At 44.0% G+C, this 19,848-nt stretch overlaps 1 protein-coding gene across 2 annotated transcripts in view; it reads left to right on the top strand.

The window, feature by feature from the left end:
- Positions 1 to 19,848, top strand: part of FHIP1A (FHF complex subunit HOOK interacting protein 1A) — a 260,100-nt gene that overhangs the window by 74,688 nt on the left and 165,564 nt on the right. The window contains exons 1-2 of one of the 2 annotated variants that reach the window (XM_056562813.1): positions 3,428 to 3,472; positions 17,971 to 18,013. The gene's annotated coding sequence lies outside the window, so the exon portion shown is untranslated. Of the gene's footprint in view, positions 1 to 3,427; positions 3,473 to 17,970; positions 18,014 to 19,848 lie in introns of those variants that run through there. The other variant, XM_056562809.1, reaches the window with a different exon arrangement.

The raw sequence follows: 19,848 nt of genomic DNA, 5'->3' as shown, positions 1-19,848 counted from the left end.
ATATATATATATATATATATATATATATATACACTAAGAAGCCTGTTTAACAACGCATTCCTAGGGTCCTGACAAGCTCCATGCATTCTCTATAGCAGCGCTGGAGACACACAAGCATTGTACTCATGTATCTCGGCGATTTCAGGGAAATGCTGCAGGGAGGTTCAGGGAAATTCAGATTCAGGGTTGTTAAATGCTGGAGTACACCTTTAACCTGTAAAGGACTAAGAGGGGAATTTATCAAAGGTTACTTCAGAAAGTCATTATATAAGTAGTTTCTTTTTTGCTTTGGTTTTTCTTTCTTGCGCAAAATTTATCAAAATGTCGCACGGCATTGGTAAATTTTGCGCACGAAAGTCAAACTTTCAAAAATCACCTCACATACCTTACCAGGCCCATTGATATTGCGTACATAAGTGGTTTTCAAAAGACAGAGTTTTATTTGCTTTGCTCTGCGGTATTTTTTACTTCCGTGTGACTTTTTTTGCGAATGTCGCTACAATAAATTCACTACTACTGCAAAGTGAAATATTGAAAACTTACCTAGGGTTTTGAAAAAAATTTGCTTAAAAGCCACTGCCTTCAAAAAGTCTCACGGAAAGTTGCTTTGGCGCACATACGACAATATGTGCGCATAGTATAAGCAAAAAAAAAAAGTCCCTTACCTGCTATGATAAATTCCCCTCTAAATGCTTACAGGTATGCCCTGTATGCCCTAAATCCTTAAGGGACTTTGAAGCGAGCACAGTAGCTGCACTCGTTTCAGAGCAGTGAGTGTTGGCTACTATCATACTTTCAATGCTGATCACAGGTCTAAAGGACTAAAGTGAAAGTGGAACTTGCCGGTAGCTCAGTGGAGCTCACGAAACCCTTGCGAGTGGAGGAAGTTTCCCTTACCTGCCTCCTGCCGCCGCTTGCTGATCCAACGATGTAGCCTGGGCTTAACCAGGCTACACGAGTGGGTCACGGATCTCACTGTGTAATGCTATGCCATAGGCGTAGCCTTTTACAGTGAATGCAATCTAATAATTGCATATAAAAATCCCCTATGGGAACTTTAAAAGTGTAAAATAAATACTGAGCCAAGAAGTAAAAGGTGCTTATGTGTGTGTAACCCAGCAAAAATTAAGGATTGGAGTGGTTTTAGCACTGAGATTCCAATGGATCTTAACTTTTGACATGCCTGTGTGACATGTTAAAAGGTAATTTAAATGACAGTGACCCCTTAAAGGGGTTATCCAGGAATAGAAAATCACAGCTAATTTCTTTCAGACAGCTCCACGTCTGAGGGTGTGGTTTTACAACTTGGCTCCATTCACTTTAATGGACCTGAGCTGCAGAACCACACCCAACTTGGAGACAGACTGGTATTAAAAGAAAGCAGCTCTGTTTTTCTATTCCTGGATAACCCCTTTAACTTCTCTAGATAACAATAGAACATCTTTAGGATGTGCTAGAAAACAAGTCAATTCATGAAGATCCCACCTTGCCACATACAGGACTTAAATGAGCACTGTCACTTAAAAAATCTGTTGACATATTGACATCAGTCTGAGTCTATGGGATTGTCTCGGTCAGCTGCACTTTTCTCACCACTAATTCTAACAAAAGGTTGAAGTCTGAACACTCAGATCTCCACTGATCAAAACTTTGGACACGTCTTTAGTACAGTTTTTTTAAAAGACAGGTAAACTTATAAGAAATCGCTGCTAACATCTTGTATATATGTAATGTATACTGCACCTTTAGACAGTTTTTCAAGGAACCGCATTCATGAAAATGTATCTCTTGAGATTACAGTTTTACTTTAGAAAATTGTACCCTAAAAGTTTTAAACACAATCTGTACAACCAAATGTCTTTTAAAAACATTTTGTTCCTAATGACAGCACAGCTGGAATATGTACTGAAGTGTGTATTGTCATCAGGCAATGTATTCATGATAACTGTACAGTCATCTGATTTACACAAATTCACATAACAATAAGGTCATAATGTATGGGAACAAATAAAGTAATAATGAGACAGTGGTGTGGTATGGCTGGTAAGCCCCTATAGCATAAATTGAGCAAACCACAACACTAAATCTGGCTTTCATAGCACTGAAGATTAATCTGTTGAGTAGAATTATTATGAAACCAACAGCCAAGTTCTACATTAGTAGAACATAGAGGCAAATACCACATACAATCCAGTAATACTGTATATGCAGCCTTCTGGTTCAATGGCATCCTGCTCCCAGGTAATGGGGGCAGCTGATATGGCATTAGGGAGCTTACAGGTTCCCTTTTACCCCTTCCGCCATCAGCATTTCTTTCCCTGTTTGCAGAGTCGTTGCTAGGTCTCCAAAAGACCTGGGGCTAGAGTCCAAAGCCCCAGCTACTCCCTTAACCACACCCTCATCCACTCCCATACCCACACCCTCAGCAATGCCCCTATGCAGCAAAAAAAAAAAAAAAAAATGATATATCTGTAAATAAAAAAAGTAAGAATATATATGAAAATGTTAACATAATAGTCAAACAGTTACCAAATAACTAAAGTATTTGGTAACCAAATAGCACCATAATATTACCAATAACACCATTATACAAGGAGGTATATTATCACCATACATATTACCATCATACTGTTACTGACCAAATCCTGCATACTGAGACCAATATTACCAACTAGCTGAGTAGTACCCGGCGCTGCCCGGTGTTTCCTACCTTATCCTTGTGGGGAGGAAAAGCAACAAAGGAAGAAGTTTTTATCCTCATATCCCATCCCTAAATCCTGACCTCGTATCCCCTCCTCATATTCCAACCTCATATCCTGTCATCATATTTTGTTCTCATATCTCGACCCCATATCCTGTCTTAATATCCCTTCCTCATACCCCATCCCTATATCCCAAACTCATATCCCGTCCTCATATCCCGACCTCATATCCTGACCTCACATCCCAACCTCATATCCCGTCCTCATATCCCGACCTCATATCCCGTCCCTATATCCCCTCCTCATATCCCGTCCCCATATCCCATGCTCATATTCCATCCCCATATCTAATCCTCATATCCCGTCCCCATATCCTGTCCTCATATCTAATCCTCATATCCCGTCCTCATATCCCGACCTCATATCCCACCCCCATATCCCATCCCCATATCCCATCCCCATTTCACACCCCCATATCCTGTCCTCATATCCCATCCCCATAGCTAATCCCCATTTCTAATCCTCATATCCCATCCTCAGGTTGGGCTGAGTTGTGGTGAAGATATTCTAAGCTGAAAATAAAGGGATGTGGCTTAAAGGGTGGGCGTGTCTTTGCAAGATGGGGCATGGGATATGGGGAGGGTATGGCTTGTCAGCCGGACTGACGCATTCACCAGGAAATGCAGAGCGGAGCTTGTGGAGTGAGGCACCCAAAGTCCTATATACTTGCAGGGGGCTCGAAACAAAAACCCCATCATTCACATATGGCGGTAGGTTAGGGGTTAGTTTAAGTATTATATATTTTTATTTGACATATAAGTAACATGTGACCAAGTATTAGCGAAATATCTCCAGCCATACAAAAGTTATGCTGGAATATACATTTCCTATAGATTTGCATTCCCTCGCAAATGAGGGTAGGTGTTACGCCGAGCGCTCCGGGTCCCCGCTCCTCCCCGGAGCGCTCGCTTCACTCTCTCCGCTGCAGCGCTCCGGTCACGTCCTCTGACCCGGGGCGCTGCGATCCCGCTGCCAGCCGGGATGCGATTCGCGATGCGGGTAGCGCCCGCTCGCGATGCGCACCCCGGCTCCCCTACCTGACTCGCTCCCCGTCTGTTCTGTCCCGGCGCGCGCGGCCCCGCTCCCTAGGGCGCGCGCGCGCCGGGTCTCTGCGATTTAAAGGGCCACTGCGCCGCTGATTGGCGCAGTGGTTCCAATTAGGGTAATCACCTGTGCACTTCCCTATATTACCTCACTTCCCTTGCACTCCCTTGCCGGATCTTGTTGCCTTAGTGCCAGTGAAAGCGTTCCTTGTGTGTTCCTTGCCTGTGTTTCCAGACCTTCTGCCGTTGCCCCTGACTACGATCCTTGCTGCCTGCCCCGACCTTCTGCTACGTCCGACCTTGCTTCTGCCTACTCCCTTGTACCGCGCCTATCTTCAGCAGCCAGAGAGGTGAGCCGTTGCTAGTGGATACGACCTGGTCACTACCGCCGCAGCAAGACCATCCCGCTTTGCGGCGGGCTCTGGTGAAAACCAGTAGTGGCTTAGAACCGGTCCACTAGCACGGTCCACGCCAATCCCTCTCTGGCACAGAGGATCCACTACCTGCCAGCCGGCATCGTGACAGTAGATCCGGCCATGGATCCCGCTGAAGTTCCTCTGCCAGTTGTCGCTGACCTCACCACGGTGGTCGCCCAGCAGTCACAACAGATAGCGCAACAAGGCCAACAGCTGTCTCAACTGACCGTTATGCTACAACAGTTACTACCACAGCTTCAGCAGTCATCTCCTCCGCCAGCTCCTGCACCTCCTCCGCAGCGAGTGGCCGCTCCTGGGATACGCTTATCCTTGCCGGATAAATTTGATGGGGACTCTAAGTTTTGCCGTGGCTTTCTTTCCCAATGTTCCCTGCATCTGGAGATGATGTCGGACCTGTTTCCCACTGAAAGGTCTAAGGTGGCTTTCGTAGTCAGTCTTCTGTCCGGAAAAGCCCTGTCATGGGCCACACCGCTCTGGGACCGCAATGACCCCGTCACTGCCTCTGTACACTCCTTCTTCTCGGAAATCCGAAGTGTCTTTGAGGAACCTGCCCGAGCCTCTTCTGCTGAGACTGCCCTGTTGAACCTGGTCCAGGGTAATTCTTCCGTTGGCGAGTATGCCGTACAATTCCGTACACTTGCTTCAGAATTGTCCTGGAATAATGAGGCCCTCTGCGCGACCTTCAAAAAAGGCCTATCCAGCAACATTAAAGATGTTCTGGCCGCACGAGAAATCCCTGCTAATCTACATGAACTCATTCACCTAGCCACTCGCATTGACATGCGTTTTTCTGAAAGGCGCCAGGAACTCCGCCAAGATATGGACTCTGTTCGCACGAGGCGTTTCGTCTCCTCGGCTCCTCTCTCCTCTGGTCCCCTGCAATCTGTTCCTGTGCCTCCCGCCGTGGAGGCTATGCAGGTCGACCGGTCTCGCCTGACATCTCAAGAGAGGACACGACGCCGTATGGAGAACCTCTGCCTGTACTGTGCTAGTACCGAACACTTCCTGAGGGATTGTCCTATCCGTCCTCCCCGCCTGGAAAGACGTACGCTGACTCCGCACAAAGGTGAGACAGTCCTTGATGTCTACTCTGCTTCTCCACGTCTTACTGTGCCTGTGCGGATGTCTGCCTCTGCCTTCTCCTTCCCTGCTGTGGCCTTCTTGGACTCTGGATCTGCAGGAAATTTTATTTTGGCCTCTCTCGTCAACAGGTTCAACATCCCGGTGACCAGTCTCGCCAGACCCCTCTACATCAATTGTGTAAATAATGAAAGATTGGACTGTACCATACGTTTCCGCACGGAGCCCCTTCTTATGAGCATCGGATCTCATCATGAGAGGATTGAACTTTTGGTCCTCCCCAATTGCACCTCGGAAATTCTCCTTGGACTTCCCTGGCTTCAACTTCATTCCCCTACCCTGGATTGGTCCACTGGGGAGATCAAGAGTTGGGGGTCCTCTTGTTCCAAGAACTGTCTAAAACCGGTTCCCAGTAACCCTTGCCGTAACTCTGTGGTTCCTCCAGTAACCGGTCTCCCTAAGGCCTATATGGACTTCGCGGATGTTTTCTGCAAAAAACAAGCTGAGACACTACCTCCTCACAGGCCTTATGATTGCCCTATCGACCTCCTCCCGGGTACTACTCCACCCCGGGGCAGAATTTATCCTCTCTCTGCCCCAGAGACTCTTGCCATGTCCGAATACGTCCAGGAGAATCTAAAGAAGGGCTTTATCCGTAAATCCTCCTCTCCTGCCGGAGCCGGATTTTTCTTTGTGTCCAAAAAAGATGGCTCCCTACGTCCTTGCATTGACTACCGCGGTCTTAATAAAATCACGGTTAAGAACCGCTACCCCTTACCCCTCATCTCTGAACTCTTTGATCGCCTCCAAGGTGCCCACATCTTCACTAAATTGGACTTAAGAGGCGCCTATAACCTCATCCGCATCAGAGAGGGGGACGAGTGGAAAACGGCATTTAACACCAGAGATGGACACTTTGAGTATCTGGTCATGCCCTTTGGACTGTGCAACGCCCCTGCCGTCTTCCAAGACTTTGTCAATGAAATTTTTCGTGATCTGTTATACTCCTGTGTTGTTGTATATCTGGACGATATCCTAATTTTTTCTGCCAATCTAGAAGAACACCGCCAGCATGTCCGTATGGTTCTTCAGAGACTTCGTGACAACCAACTCTATGCCAAAATTGAGAAATGTCTGTTTGAATGCCAATCTCTTCCTTTTCTAGGATATTTGGTCTCTGGCCAGGGACTACAGATGGATCCAGACAAACTCTCTGCCGTCTTAGATTGGCCACGCCCCTCCGGACTCCGTGCTATCCAACGCTTTTTGGGGTTCGCCAATTATTACAGGCAATTTATTCCACATTTTTCTACCATTGTGGCTCCTATCGTGGCTTTAACCAAAAAAAGTGCTGATCCCAAGTCCTGGCCTCCTCAAGCAGAAGACGCCTTTAAACGACTCAAGTCTGCCTTTTCTTCGGCTCCCGTCCTCTCCAGACCTGACCCTTCCAAACCCTTCCTATTGGAGGTTGATGCCTCCTCAGTGGGAGCTGGAGCTGTTCTTCTACAAAAAAATTCTTCCGGGCATGCTGTCACTTGTGGTTTTTTCTCTAGGACCTTCTCTCCAGCGGAGAGGAACTACTCCATCGGGGATCGAGAGCTTCTAGCCATTAAATTAGCACTTGAGGAATGGAGGCATCTGCTGGAGGGATCAAGTTCTCCTGTTATTATCTACACCGACCACAAGAACCTCTCCTACCTCCAGTCTGCCCAACGGCTGAATCCTCGCCAGGCCCGGTGGTCTCTGTTCTTTGCCCGATTTAATTTTGAGATTCACTTTCGTCCTGCCGATAAGAACATTAGGGCCGATGCTCTCTCTCGTTCCTCGGATGCCTCAGAAGTTGATCTCCCTCCGCAACACATCATTCCACCTGACTGCCTGATCTCCACTTCTCCTGCCTCCATCAGGCAGACTCCTCCAGGGAAGACCTTTGTTTCTCCACGCCAACGCCTCGGAATCCTCAAATGGGGTCACTCCTCCCATCTCGCAGGTCATGCGGGCATCAAGAAATCTGTGCAACTCATCTCCCGCTTCTATTGGTGGCCGACTCTGGAGACGGATGTTGGGGACTTTGTGCGAGCCTGCACTATCTGTGCCCGGGATAAGACTCCTCGCCAGAAGCCCGCTGGTTTTCTTCATCCTCTGCCTGTCCCCGAACAGCCTTGGTCTCTGATTGGTATGGATTTTATTACTGATTTACCCCCTTCCCGTGGCAACACTGTTATTTGGGTGGTCGTTGATCGATTCTCCAAAATGGCACATTTCATCCCTCTTCCTGGTCTTCCTTCTGCGCCTCAGTTGGCTAAACAATTTTTTGTACACATTTTTCGTCTTCACGGGTTGCCTACGCAGATTGTCTCGGATAGAGGTGTCCAATTCGTGTCTAAATTCTGGAGGGCTCTCTGTAAACAACTCAAGATTAAATTAAATTTTTCCTCTGCATATCATCCCCAGTCCAATGGACAAGTAGAAAGAATTAACCAGATCTTGGGTGATTATTTGCGACATTTTGTTTCCTCCCGCCAGGATGACTGGGCAGATCTCCTTCCATGGGCCGAATTCTCGTATAACTTCAGGGTCTCTGAATCTTCCTCCAAATCCCCATTTTTCGTGGTGTACGGCCGTCACCCTCTTCCCCCCCTCCCTACCCCCTTGCCCTCTGGTCTGCCCGCTGTGGATGAAATTTCTCGTGACCTTTCCATTATATGGAGAGAGACCCAAAATTCTCTCTTACAGGCTTCTTCACGCATGAAGAGGTTCGCGGATAAGAAAAGAAGAGCTCCCCCCGTTTTTTCCCCTGGAGACAAGGTATGGCTCTCCGCTAAATATGTCCGCTTCCGTGTCCCTAGCTACAAGTTGGGACCACGCTATCTTGGTCCTTTCAAAATTTTGTGTCAAATTAATCCTGTCTCTTATAAACTTCTTCTTCCTCCTTCTCTTCGTATCCCTAATGCCTTTCACGTCTCTCTTCTCAAACCACTCATCCTCAACCGTTTTTCTCCCAAATCTGTTCCTCCCACTCCTGTTTCCGGCTCCTCGGACGTCTTCTCGGTCAAGGAAATTTTGGCTGCCAAAAAGGTCAGAGGGAAAAAATTTTTTTTAGTAGACTGGGAGGGTTGTGGTCCTGAAGAGAGATCCTGGGAACCTGAGGACAACATCCTTGACAAAAGTCTGCTCCTCAGGTTCTCAGGCTCCAAGAAGAGGGGGAGACCCAAGGGGGGGGGTACTGTTACGCCGAGCGCTCCGGGTCCCCGCTCCTCCCCGGAGCGCTCGCTTCACTCTCTCCGCTGCAGCGCTCCGGTCACGTCCTCTGACCCGGGGCGCTGCGATCCCGCTGCCAGCCGGGATGCGATTCGCGATGCGGGTAGCGCCCGCTCGCGATGCGCACCCCGGCTCCCCTACCTGACTCGCTCCCCGTCTGTTCTGTCCCGGCGCGCGCGGCCCCGCTCCCTAGGGCGCGCGCGCACCGGGTCTCTGCGATTTAAAGGGCCACTGCGCCGCTGATTGGCGCAGTGGTTCCAATTAGGGTAATCACCTGTGCACTTCCCTATATTACCTCACTTCCCTTGCACTCCCTTGCCGGATCTTGTTGCCTTAGTGCCAGTGAAAGCGTTCCTTGTGTGTTCCTTGCCTGTGTTTCCAGACCTTCTGCCGTTGCCCCTGACTACGATCCTTGCTGCCTGCCCCGACCTTCTGCTACGTCCGACCTTGCTTCTGCCTACTCCCTTGTACCGCGCCTATCTTCAGCAGCCAGAGAGGTGAGCCGTTGCTAGTGGATACGACCTGGTCACTACCGCCGCAGCAAGACCATCCCGCTTTGCGGCGGGCTCTGGTGAAAACCAGTAGTGGCTTAGAACCGGTCCACTAGCACGGTCCACGCCAATCCCTCTCTGGCACAGAGGATCCACTACCTGCCAGCCGGCATCGTGACAGTAGGTTAGGGTTAAATTAACTATTATAAACTTTTAGTGGACATATAAGTAACATGTGACCGAGTATTATCGTTGTAGTATGAAAGTTATGCAGTAACATATATTTCCCATAAACTTGCATGGAACTTTAAACGGGTTATCCAGGAAAAAACTTTTTTATATATATATCAACTGGCTAAAGAAAGTTAAACAGATTTGTAAATTACTTTTATTAAAAAATCTTAATCCTTTCAGTACTTATGAGCTTCTGAAGTTAAGATTGTTCTTTTCTGTCTAAGTGCTCTCTGATGAAATGTCTCTGGGGAACCTCCCAGTTTAGAAGAGGTTTGCTATGGGGATTTGCTTCTAAACTGGGCGGTTCCCGAGAAACGTGTCATCAGAGAGCACTTAGACAGAAAAGAACAACCTTAACTTCAGAAGCTCATAAGTACTGAAAGGATTAAGATTTTTTAATAGAAGTAATTTACAAATCTGTTTAACTTTCTGGAGCCAGTCGATATATAAAAAAAAGTTTTCCCTGGATAACCCTTTTAAATAAAAACCCTGACCCTCGCAAATGGGGGTGGGTAAGGGTTAAATTACCTATCCTATGTTTGTTGTTGACATATAAATAACATGTGTGCCAAGTTTCATGTTAATATCTTTAGCCATTTGGAAGTGATGCGGGAACATACATACATACACACACATTGGTAGAGATTTATCAAAACCTGTGTAGAGGAAGAGTGTTGCAGTTACCCATGGCAACCAATCAGATTACTTTTTCACAGGTCTCTTTAAAAATGAAAGAAGCAATCTGATTGGTTGCCATGGGCAGCTACACCACTCTTCTTATACACATGGTTTTGATAAATTCTCCCCCCTTGAGTTTTATATATACATATAGATAATACCAGTATACCAGGAGAAATATTATCACCATACATATTACCATCATACTGTTACTGACTATACTGAGACCAATGGGGGACATTTATCAAGGGGTTTAGTCAGATTTTCTTTACTATAATTGTCGCAACTGCGACAACAAGTGTTTTCGTGCCACAATTTGCACGAAGAACAAGAAAAGCAAGAAAATTCAAACTTGCTTACGTAGTTAATTTTTCAAAATGGATTTGCTTTAGTCAGGTATTTATTAACTGTGACAGTCGCAGCTGCGCAATAAAAAGTCGCAACTGCCTTAAAAATTGACTAAATTTACTCCAGCTCCAACATGGAGAAGGAAAAGCTACTGCCGCCCGGGCTCCGACATACTTTCTCCCCTCTACCCTCACTTCGCTACAGGGACACTGCAGTGATTTACATCCCCCCCTCTCACCTGCCAGCGCCACACAACTTCCATCTGTCTGCTAACTGTTGCAAGACTACAAGTCCCAGCATGCCCTTACAGTGAGGACACGCTGGGAGTTGTAGTCTTGAAGCAGCGGGAGCTGAGCAGCGCGGGCGGGAGACAAGCGGGGATGTATATCAGTGTCCCCATCATTATTAAGTGAGGGTAGCGGGGAGGCCGTATGAGGAGCCCGGGCGGCTGCACTGTAATGTCAGCCCGGGCTCCTTATAACATATACCGGCACCGCAGACTCCAAAATCCTCTGCTCTCATTTCACATTTCCCGCTGGGTCCTGTGATTGGCCAGGACCAGCAGCCAATCACAGGACCTGGCCGGAACAGTGACATGATTAGGGGATATAGGAGTCTGTAAGGGGGGGGGGGGTCCGTCAGCATACACCCCCCCCCCGGCCTTCACCTGCACTGTTCCAGGCCTCCGCCCCCACCAGCACCCCTCTCACCCCCCCAACCCCGGCCTTCACCTGTACTGTGCCCGGCCTCCTTACTGTAAGGGCATGCTGGGAGTTGTAGTCGTGCTGGGCGGGAGATGTGTGAGCAGATGATAATAAATGTACTAACCCATTTTTTTTCTTCTCATTTCAGATCCGTGTATCCTGTAGACTCCTTCAGATTCGGTGGACTACTTCGATGACCAGCGTTTTTCTTTGTTTGATTTTAATAAAATGGTTAACGAGGGCTTGTGGGGGAGTGTTTTTTTTTATAAAATTTTTTTTAAACCTTTTGTGTTTTTTCCTTACTTTACTTGACAGACTTAGTAGTGGAAGCTGTCTTATAGACGGAGTCCATTACTAAGCTTGGCTTAGCGTTAGCCACAAAAACAGCTAGCGCTAACCCCCAATTATTACCCCGGTACACAACGCCACAGGGGTGCTGGGAAGAGCCGGTACCAACAGGCCCGGAGCATCAAAAATGGCGCTACTGGGCCTAGGTGGTAACAGGCTGGCGTTATTTAGGCTGGGGAGGGCCAGTAACAATGGTCCTCGCCCCCCCCTGGTAACGTCAGGCTATTACTGTTTGGTTGGTATTTGGCTGAGAATAACAATAGGGGGGACCCTATGCGTTTTGTTTTTTAAATAAATAATTATATATTTAAAAAAAACACATAGGGTCCCCCCTATTTTTATTCTCAGCCAAATACCAACCAAACAGTAACAGCCTGACATTACCACGATGGGCGAGGACCATTGTTACTGGCCCTCCCCAGCCTAAATAACGCCAGCCTGTTACCGCCTAGGCCCAGGAGCACCATTTTTGACGCTTTGGGCCTGTTGGTACCGGCTCTTCCCAGCAGCCCTGTGGTGTTGGGTACCGGGTAATAATTGGGGGTTAGCGCTAGCGGTTTTTGTGGCTAACGCTAAGCCCAGCTTAGTAATGGACTCCGTCTGTAAACCAGCTTCCACTACTAAGCCTGTCCAGTAAGTAAAAAAAAAACAAAAAAAAAACAGGTTTAAAAAAAAATTTATTACAAAAAAACACTACCCCACAAGCCCTCGTTAACCATTTTATTAACATCAAGAAAAGAAAAACGCTGGTCGTCGAAGTAGTCCACCGAATCCGAAGGAGTCCACAGGATACATGGATCTGTAGAAGAAGTAACAAAAAAAAAAGTGAGTAAGTACATTTAGGGAGAAAAAACAGTGTTAAAAAATGTAATAAACACACTCGCACACACACACACAAAAATAGCAAGAAAAAAAATGACTACAGAACTTGCTGACCAAAGCAACGATGATAAATGTCCCCGAATATTACCAATAAAACTAGTATACAAGGAGGAATATTATCACCATACAAATTACTATCATACGGTTACTGACCAAATCCTGTATACTGACACCAATATTACCAATAATACCAGTATACAATGAGGAATATTATCACCATACGTATTATCATCATACTGTTACTGACCAAATCCTGTATACTGACACCAATATTACCTATAATGCCAGTATACAAGGAGGAATATTATCAATATACATATTGCCATCATACTGTTACTGACCAAATCCTGTATACTGACAACAATATTACTAATGATACCAGTATACACGGATAAATATTATCACCATACATAAAATATAGAAAAACAAAAAACAAAAAATGGTCAGCAGTGGTGCACACTACTTTTGTAGTTAACAATAAAGAAAAGGAAGGGGACAAATAATACTGCCACACCATGAATACTACTACTAGCCCGCTATATTTTTTACTTTATAAAATTTAAAAGCAGGACCGAAATTGCAGCCCTTGCTGCCCTAGGCACTAACATTGAATACGCCCTCATTAAAGGTCCATTTACGTTAGCAAATTATCATCAGGATTCCTTCCATTCAGAATGATTGTAATGATAACTGAAGATCAACAATAATCATTTATCATTAGCTGTAATACTGTAAATATTATTATTATTGTTGGTATTGTTGATAAAAGCAAATGCCACTCAGTGACCTAGTGCACAGTCTGGTCCTGATGTTCAGTGATGTGGACTGTGTTCACCAAGAATCATGGGCTCTACTGGGAAATACAGGGCACACTTACCAGAATCTGGATAGATTCACCCTACCTCTAAATAATAATAATACATATTTTACCACCATACCGTAACCAGATAAAGTGCCATACCGTGACAGAATAATAAAATTATTCCAAAACAAGAGAACAATTTTAAAGGAAACTTGTCAGCCTGTTCACTTACACTAAACCCAATACAAAAAAGAAAAAAGAGTAGAGTCAGCTCAACATCTGGTATAGTCACATCTCAGTCCTGGATAATCTGTAGTCCTAGTAAGGAAGCACAGAGAGGTAGAGGGCCGGTTCCCAGGTAATCAGCAATGGAAAATGTGCAAATTCCAGCTTCCTAAAACTTCAATACTTTATTTCGATCATTAAAAATCAACAAAAAAGTGCATGTTAAAAGCCAAGAGAAACGCTAAACGTTTCTAAGCGTTTCTCTTGGCTTTTAACATGCACTTTTTTGTTGATTTTTAATGATCGAAATAAAGCATTGAAGTTTTAGGAAGCAGGACTTTGCACATTTTCCATTACTAAACCCAATACACTTTGGTTATAGTGTGGGTGAACAGGATACTAACGGGATAGGAGGAGTTAACGGGATAAATATGTACCTGCACGCTGGAGATCTGTCCCTCCAAATATCGTCTTCCATCTTCCCTGAATTGTGTGCTGGAGGCGGGCCCGCCTCCAGCGCACAATTCACTGAAGATGGAAGAAGATCTTCGGAGGGGCAGATCTCCAGCGTGCAGGTACATATTTAACCTGTTGACCCCTCATTAATCTCCTGTTCACCCAAACTCAAGGCCGGATTATCATTGGAGCTTTTGGAGCTCATGCTCCAGGCCAAAACAGGGATCTCAACACAGGGATCTCAACACAGAACATAATGACAGTGACTGCCCGATCAGGACCTTTTTTGTACCTTCTAAATGCTGGAGGGGGTGATTTTTTGAGGACCTGTGGTGATGTTATGATCATGTGACTTGGGGGAGGAGCTAAAGTTACCGGAGGAGCCAGACGGAGTGTATGTGGTGAGTTATTCCTGCAATTTTTGAAGTGTGATGTCACTGTATACAGCAGTGTTTCCTAACCAGGGTGCCTTCATCTGTTGCAAAACTACAACTCCCGGCATGCTAGAGGCACCCTGGTTGGAAGACACTAATATACAGTATATACATGTGAGCTCCAGTACTGAACTAACTATTCTGCTGGTGGAGTCACTGTGTACATCAGTGTTTCCCAACCAGGGTACCTCCTAGTGTTGCACAACTACAACTTCCAGCATGCCATGACAACCAAAGGCTTTCAAAGGCTGTTTAGGCATGCTGGGAGTTGTACTTTTGCAACATATGGAGGCTGGTGAGATCTCTGTGTACATACATTACATTATTTATCCTGTACTGATCTTGAGTTATATCCTGCGTTAAACTCCAGAGCTGTACTCACTATTCTGCTGGTGAGATCACTGTGTACATACATTACATTACTTATACAGTACTGAACCTAAGTTATATTTTGTATTATACTCCAGAGCTGTACTCACTATTATGCTGGTGGAGTCTCTGTGTACATACATTGCATTACTTAACCTGTACTGATCCTGAGTTATATCCTGTATTATACCCCAGAGCTGTACTCACTATTCTTCTGGTGAGGTCACTATGTACATACATTATGTTACTTATCCTGCACTGATCCTGAGTTATATCTTGTATTATACTCCTGAGCTGTACTCACTATTCTGCTGGTGAGGTGATGGTGTACATACATTACATTACTTATCCTGTACTGTTCCTGAGTTATGTCCTGTATTATACTCCAGAGCTGTACTGACTATTCTGCTAGTGAGGTCACTGTGTACATACATAACATTACTTATCCTGTACTGATCTTGAGTTATATCCTGTGTTAAACTCCAGAGCTGTACTCACTATTCTGCTGGTGTGGTCACTGTGTACATACCTTACATTACTTATCCTGTACTGATCCTGAGTTATATCCTGTATTATACTCCAGAGCTGTACTCACTATTCTGCTGGTGAGATCACTGTGTGCAATCATTACATTACTTATACAGTGCTGACCCTAAGTTATATCTTGTATTATACTCCAGAGCTGTACTCACTATTATGCTGGTGGAGTCACTGTGTACATACATTACATTACTTAACCTGTACTGATCCTGAGTTATATCCTGTATTATACCCCAGAGCTGTACACCAGTGAACACCATAAAAAAGATTTTTTTTAAATGCCAGAAACTTTCCAATTTTTCACAGTATTTTGATGTTTTTCACTAAAAATGCTGTATGTATCACAAAGGTTTACCATTAATATAAAGTACATGTTATAATTAAACCACCTCAGTATTGGTTCGCCCAGTATAAGCATTCCAAACTTAAAGAGACATAGCATTACAACTTAAAGAGACACATGCTGGATTTCCGAATTGGGCTTGGTAATTCAGGTAACAACGAAGAATGTCCTTAAAGGAGTAGTCTGGTGTAGAGTACTCCTTCTCCGTCCCGCCCGGGCTGCAAAAAAAATGAAAATTAACCATCCCTCACCTTCCTGGGTTACCACGGAGCGCCACTACAGCTGATCGGTCCTCCGGTCCATCTTCTTCATACTTCCGTGTGAATGAAGCGTCACATAGCGCTCAGCCTATCACCGGCCACCGAGATGTTCAGCCTCGGCCCATAATAGGCTGAGCGCCATGTGACGTTTCGTTGACACGGAAGTATGAAGAAGATGGACCGGAGGACCGATCAGCCGTAGTGGTGCTCCGCGGGAACCCAGGAAGGTGATGGATGGTTTATTTTCATTTTTTTTGCAGCCCGGGCAGGATGGAGCAGGAGTACTCTGCACCAGAGTACTCCTTTAAGGGAATAATGTACCACACAATTTGCTAATAATCCACCTTCGAACTTCAGTATGAATGCTAAAATGTTCACTAATTTTAGTTTTAATAATTGGAAAACAAAATAATTATTATTGTAACCTAAACTATAAGCATGCTTGCATTTTTACTGTAGTCCTTCTTTTTACTACTTGTAGTTCTGTCTTGTAACATTTATAATAATTTTTTTGTAATGGTTTATTTAATTTTTTATAGTGAAACAAAAATTGCCATTTTTTGTATGTTCTAAAATAGGTGGAAAAACAGACCTTTATTTCCAAGCAACACCCTGCCACCTGTTTCTGTATACATATACAGTGGGGCAAAAAAGTATTTAGTTTGCCCCAATTGTGCAAGTTCTCCCACTTTAAAAGATGAGAGGCCTGTAATTTTCATCATAGGTATACCTCAACTATGAGAGACAGAATGGGGGGAAAGAATACAGGAAATCACATTGTAGGATTTCTAATGAATTAATTGGTAACTTTCTTGGCAAAATAAGTATTTGGTCACCAACAAACAAGCAAGATTTCTGGCTCTCAAAGACCTGTAACTTCTTCCTTAAGAGTCTCCTCTGTCCTCCACTCGTTACCTGTCTTAATGGCACCTGTTTGAATTTGTTATCAGTATAAAAGACACCTGTCCACAACCTCACAGTCACACTCCAAACTCCACTATGGCCAAGACAAAAGAGCTGTCGAAGGACACCAGAAACAAAATTGTAGACCTGCACCAGGCTGGGAAGACTGAATCTGCAATAGCAGCTTGGTGTGAAGAAATTATTAGAAAATGGAAGACATACAAGACCACTGAAAATCTCCCTCGATCTGGGGCTCCACGCAAGGCTAGCATCAGTTACACAGTACACTGCCAGGGACTCAAATAATGCAGTGCCAGACGTGTCCCCCTGCTTAAGCCAGTACATGTCCGGGCCCGTATGAAGTTTGCTAGAGAGCATTTGGATGATCCAGAAGAGTATTGGGAGAATGTAATATGGTCAGATGAAACCAAAGTAGAACTTTTTGGTAAAAAAACTCAACTCGTAGTGTTTGGAGGAGAAAGAATGCTGAGTGGCATCCAAAGAACTACATGCCTACTGTGAAGCATGGGGGTGGAAACATCATGCTTTGGAGCTGTTTTTCTGCAAAGGGACCAGGACGACTGATCTGTGTAAAGGAAGGAAGGAATGGAACCATGTATTGTGAGATTTTGAGTGAAAACCTACTTCCATCAGCAAGGGCATTGAAGATGAAACGTGGCTGGGTCTTTCAGCATGACAATGATCCCAAACACACCACCCGGGCAACAAAGGAGGGGCTTCGTAAGAAGCATTTCAAGTTCCTGGAGTGGCCTAGCCAGTCTCCAGACCTCAACCCCCATAGAAAACCTTTGGAGATAGTTGAAAGTCTGTGTTGCCCAGCGGCAGCCCCAAAACATCACTGCTCTAAAGGAGATATGCATGGAGGAATGGGCCAAAATACCAGCAACAGTGTGTGAAAACCTTGTAAAGACTTACAGAAAATGTTTGACCTCTGTCATTGCCAACAAAGGGTATATAACAAAGTATTGAGATAAACTTTTGTTATTGACCAAATACTTATTTTCCACCATAATTTGCAAATAAATTCTTAAAAAATCAGACAATGTGACTTTATAATTTTTTTTTCTCATTACGTCTCTCATAGTTGAGATATTCCTATGATGAAAATTACCGGCCTTTCTAATCTTTTTTAATGGGAGAACTTGCACAATTGGTGGCTGACTAAATACTTTTTTGCCCCACTGTACTTATTAGTGCATTACGTAACTTGGATGGACTGCATTAACACAATGTGGATCTAGCCTTACCAGCTTTAACATTTTCCATAATTGCTATGTTAATTTATAAAACAGTTAACATTTGTTTGTATTTCCTTGTAACTTTACTTTTTTTTCTTTTATTTCCTTTAGTAAACTCCAACTCTACAAATGGATTACACTTTCAATATGCTTGGTATGTTTACTTTACATTAGTTATTGTTTCTGATAAAAAAAAAAAAAAGATTAGAACGTTTTTTAAACTTTAAAGGGGTTATCCAGGAAAAAAACTTTTTTTTATATGTCAACTGGCTCCAGAAAGTTAAACAGATTTGTAAATTACTTCTATTAAAAAATCTTAATTCTTCCAGTACTTATGAGCTGATGAAGTTGAGTTGTTCTTTTCTGTCTACGTGCTCTCTGATGACACGTGTCTCAGGAACTGCCCAGTTTAGAAGCAAATCCCCATAGCAAACCTCTTCTACTGTGTGCAGTCCCTGAGACAAGCAGAGATGTCAGCAGAGAGCACTGTTGCCAGACAGAAAACAACAACTCAACTTCAGCAGCTGATAATTATTGAAAGGATTAAGATTTTTTAATAGAAGTAATTTACAAATCTGTTTAACTTTCTGGAGCCAGTTGATATATAAAAAAAAGGTTTTTCCTGGAATACCCCTTTAAGGCTAGGTTTCCACTTTGTTTTTTGTTTTTACGCCAGCAAAAATTGACACATGTTTTTTCTACGTTTTGGCAGTTTTTCTGGTGTAGTAGTACTACCTAAAAAAAATTAAAAATAGAGAAAGAAAAGTGAAACACACACTTTATAAAAAAAATATATATATATATATATGTTGTTAGAAATTTTTTTTTTGTTAAATACATTTTTTCCCATCCCTTCTGCATCTTTTATTTTTTATTTTTTTTGGTACCCAACAAATTTAGAAAAAAAATGCCAAAGGGGCCAAAAAATGCAATTTCCACTTTTTTTTCTCTATTTTTAATTTTTTTTTAGGTAGTACTACTACTCCATGATGGGAGTAGTAGTACCTGTACTAATAGAAAGATTGCCCCGGATGCCCCTCCTGACACCCAATGCGATCATCCGATCTCTTGCAGAGATACGGAGCGGCTCAATACAGCGCTTGCATTTCTGCTCTGTACTCCAGCCGGCCAGTGATGTAAATTGACCTCATTCCTATTTTCAGCCCAGAGTAGCGATTGGCCGGATGGTTGCAGCCAATCACCGCTCTCAACGGGAAATATGAATCAGTGATGTTCTATTCATGTACAGGGGTTTGTACCTCAGTCAAGTAGGGGGTGAAAGGAGGTTGAGCCAGGCTATGGCACTTTAGCAGTTTGTCACCACCTTCTTGACACTTAGCTAAGAAAAAAAATTGAGATTTAAAACGACCATCAGCTCCAGGAAAGGTGTCGTTTGTTTTATACCCTAACAGCTATCCAATGGTGTCTGCAGCTCTTAGCAACCAATGCACTGGAGAGATTTCCTTTTAAATATTAGGGGGAAAAAAGCTGACAGATTCCATTTAAAAGTCTAATGTACTGTCTGCAGCAGAAATACCCACATGCAGTGTCAGTGAATAGCAGAACAACAGAGCAATGTCTAGAGGATCTGTGTTGTATGTCATGTTATTAAAAAGAGACATAAATCTGTAATAAAAAATATTTGCAAACAGAACATATCGAGAAATCGGACCATGTAAAAACTACAGTGGCCAGATATTTTTGAGAGAATAGACATTTATTTACAGTATTGTAATGCTTAATTGTAGAGCAGGTATCAATAGCAGCGAAAGCATGAAAGTCTGAATGAAAAACACCTGTTACAAAGGGAATGTTATTGGAATGCAGAGCTAGATACCATAGTACCTATGGGGCGTAACAAAATATTTTGTTTTAAATTGTTTTTATCAGACTCTGTCTGTATAAATTACCATGCATTTTGTATACAATAATAGCTAAATGGGAATTGACACTTACGTTTTGGGTATATAATCCTCCTGTCCCTATTAC

The sequence above is a fragment of the Hyla sarda genome, chromosome 1, assembly GCF_029499605.1.
Source record: "Hyla sarda isolate aHylSar1 chromosome 1, aHylSar1.hap1, whole genome shotgun sequence".
Taxonomy (NCBI): domain Eukaryota; kingdom Metazoa; phylum Chordata; class Amphibia; order Anura; family Hylidae; genus Hyla; species Hyla sarda.
The sequence above is the reverse complement of the archived record's forward strand: the minus strand, read 5'-3'. Positions and strand labels throughout refer to the sequence as shown.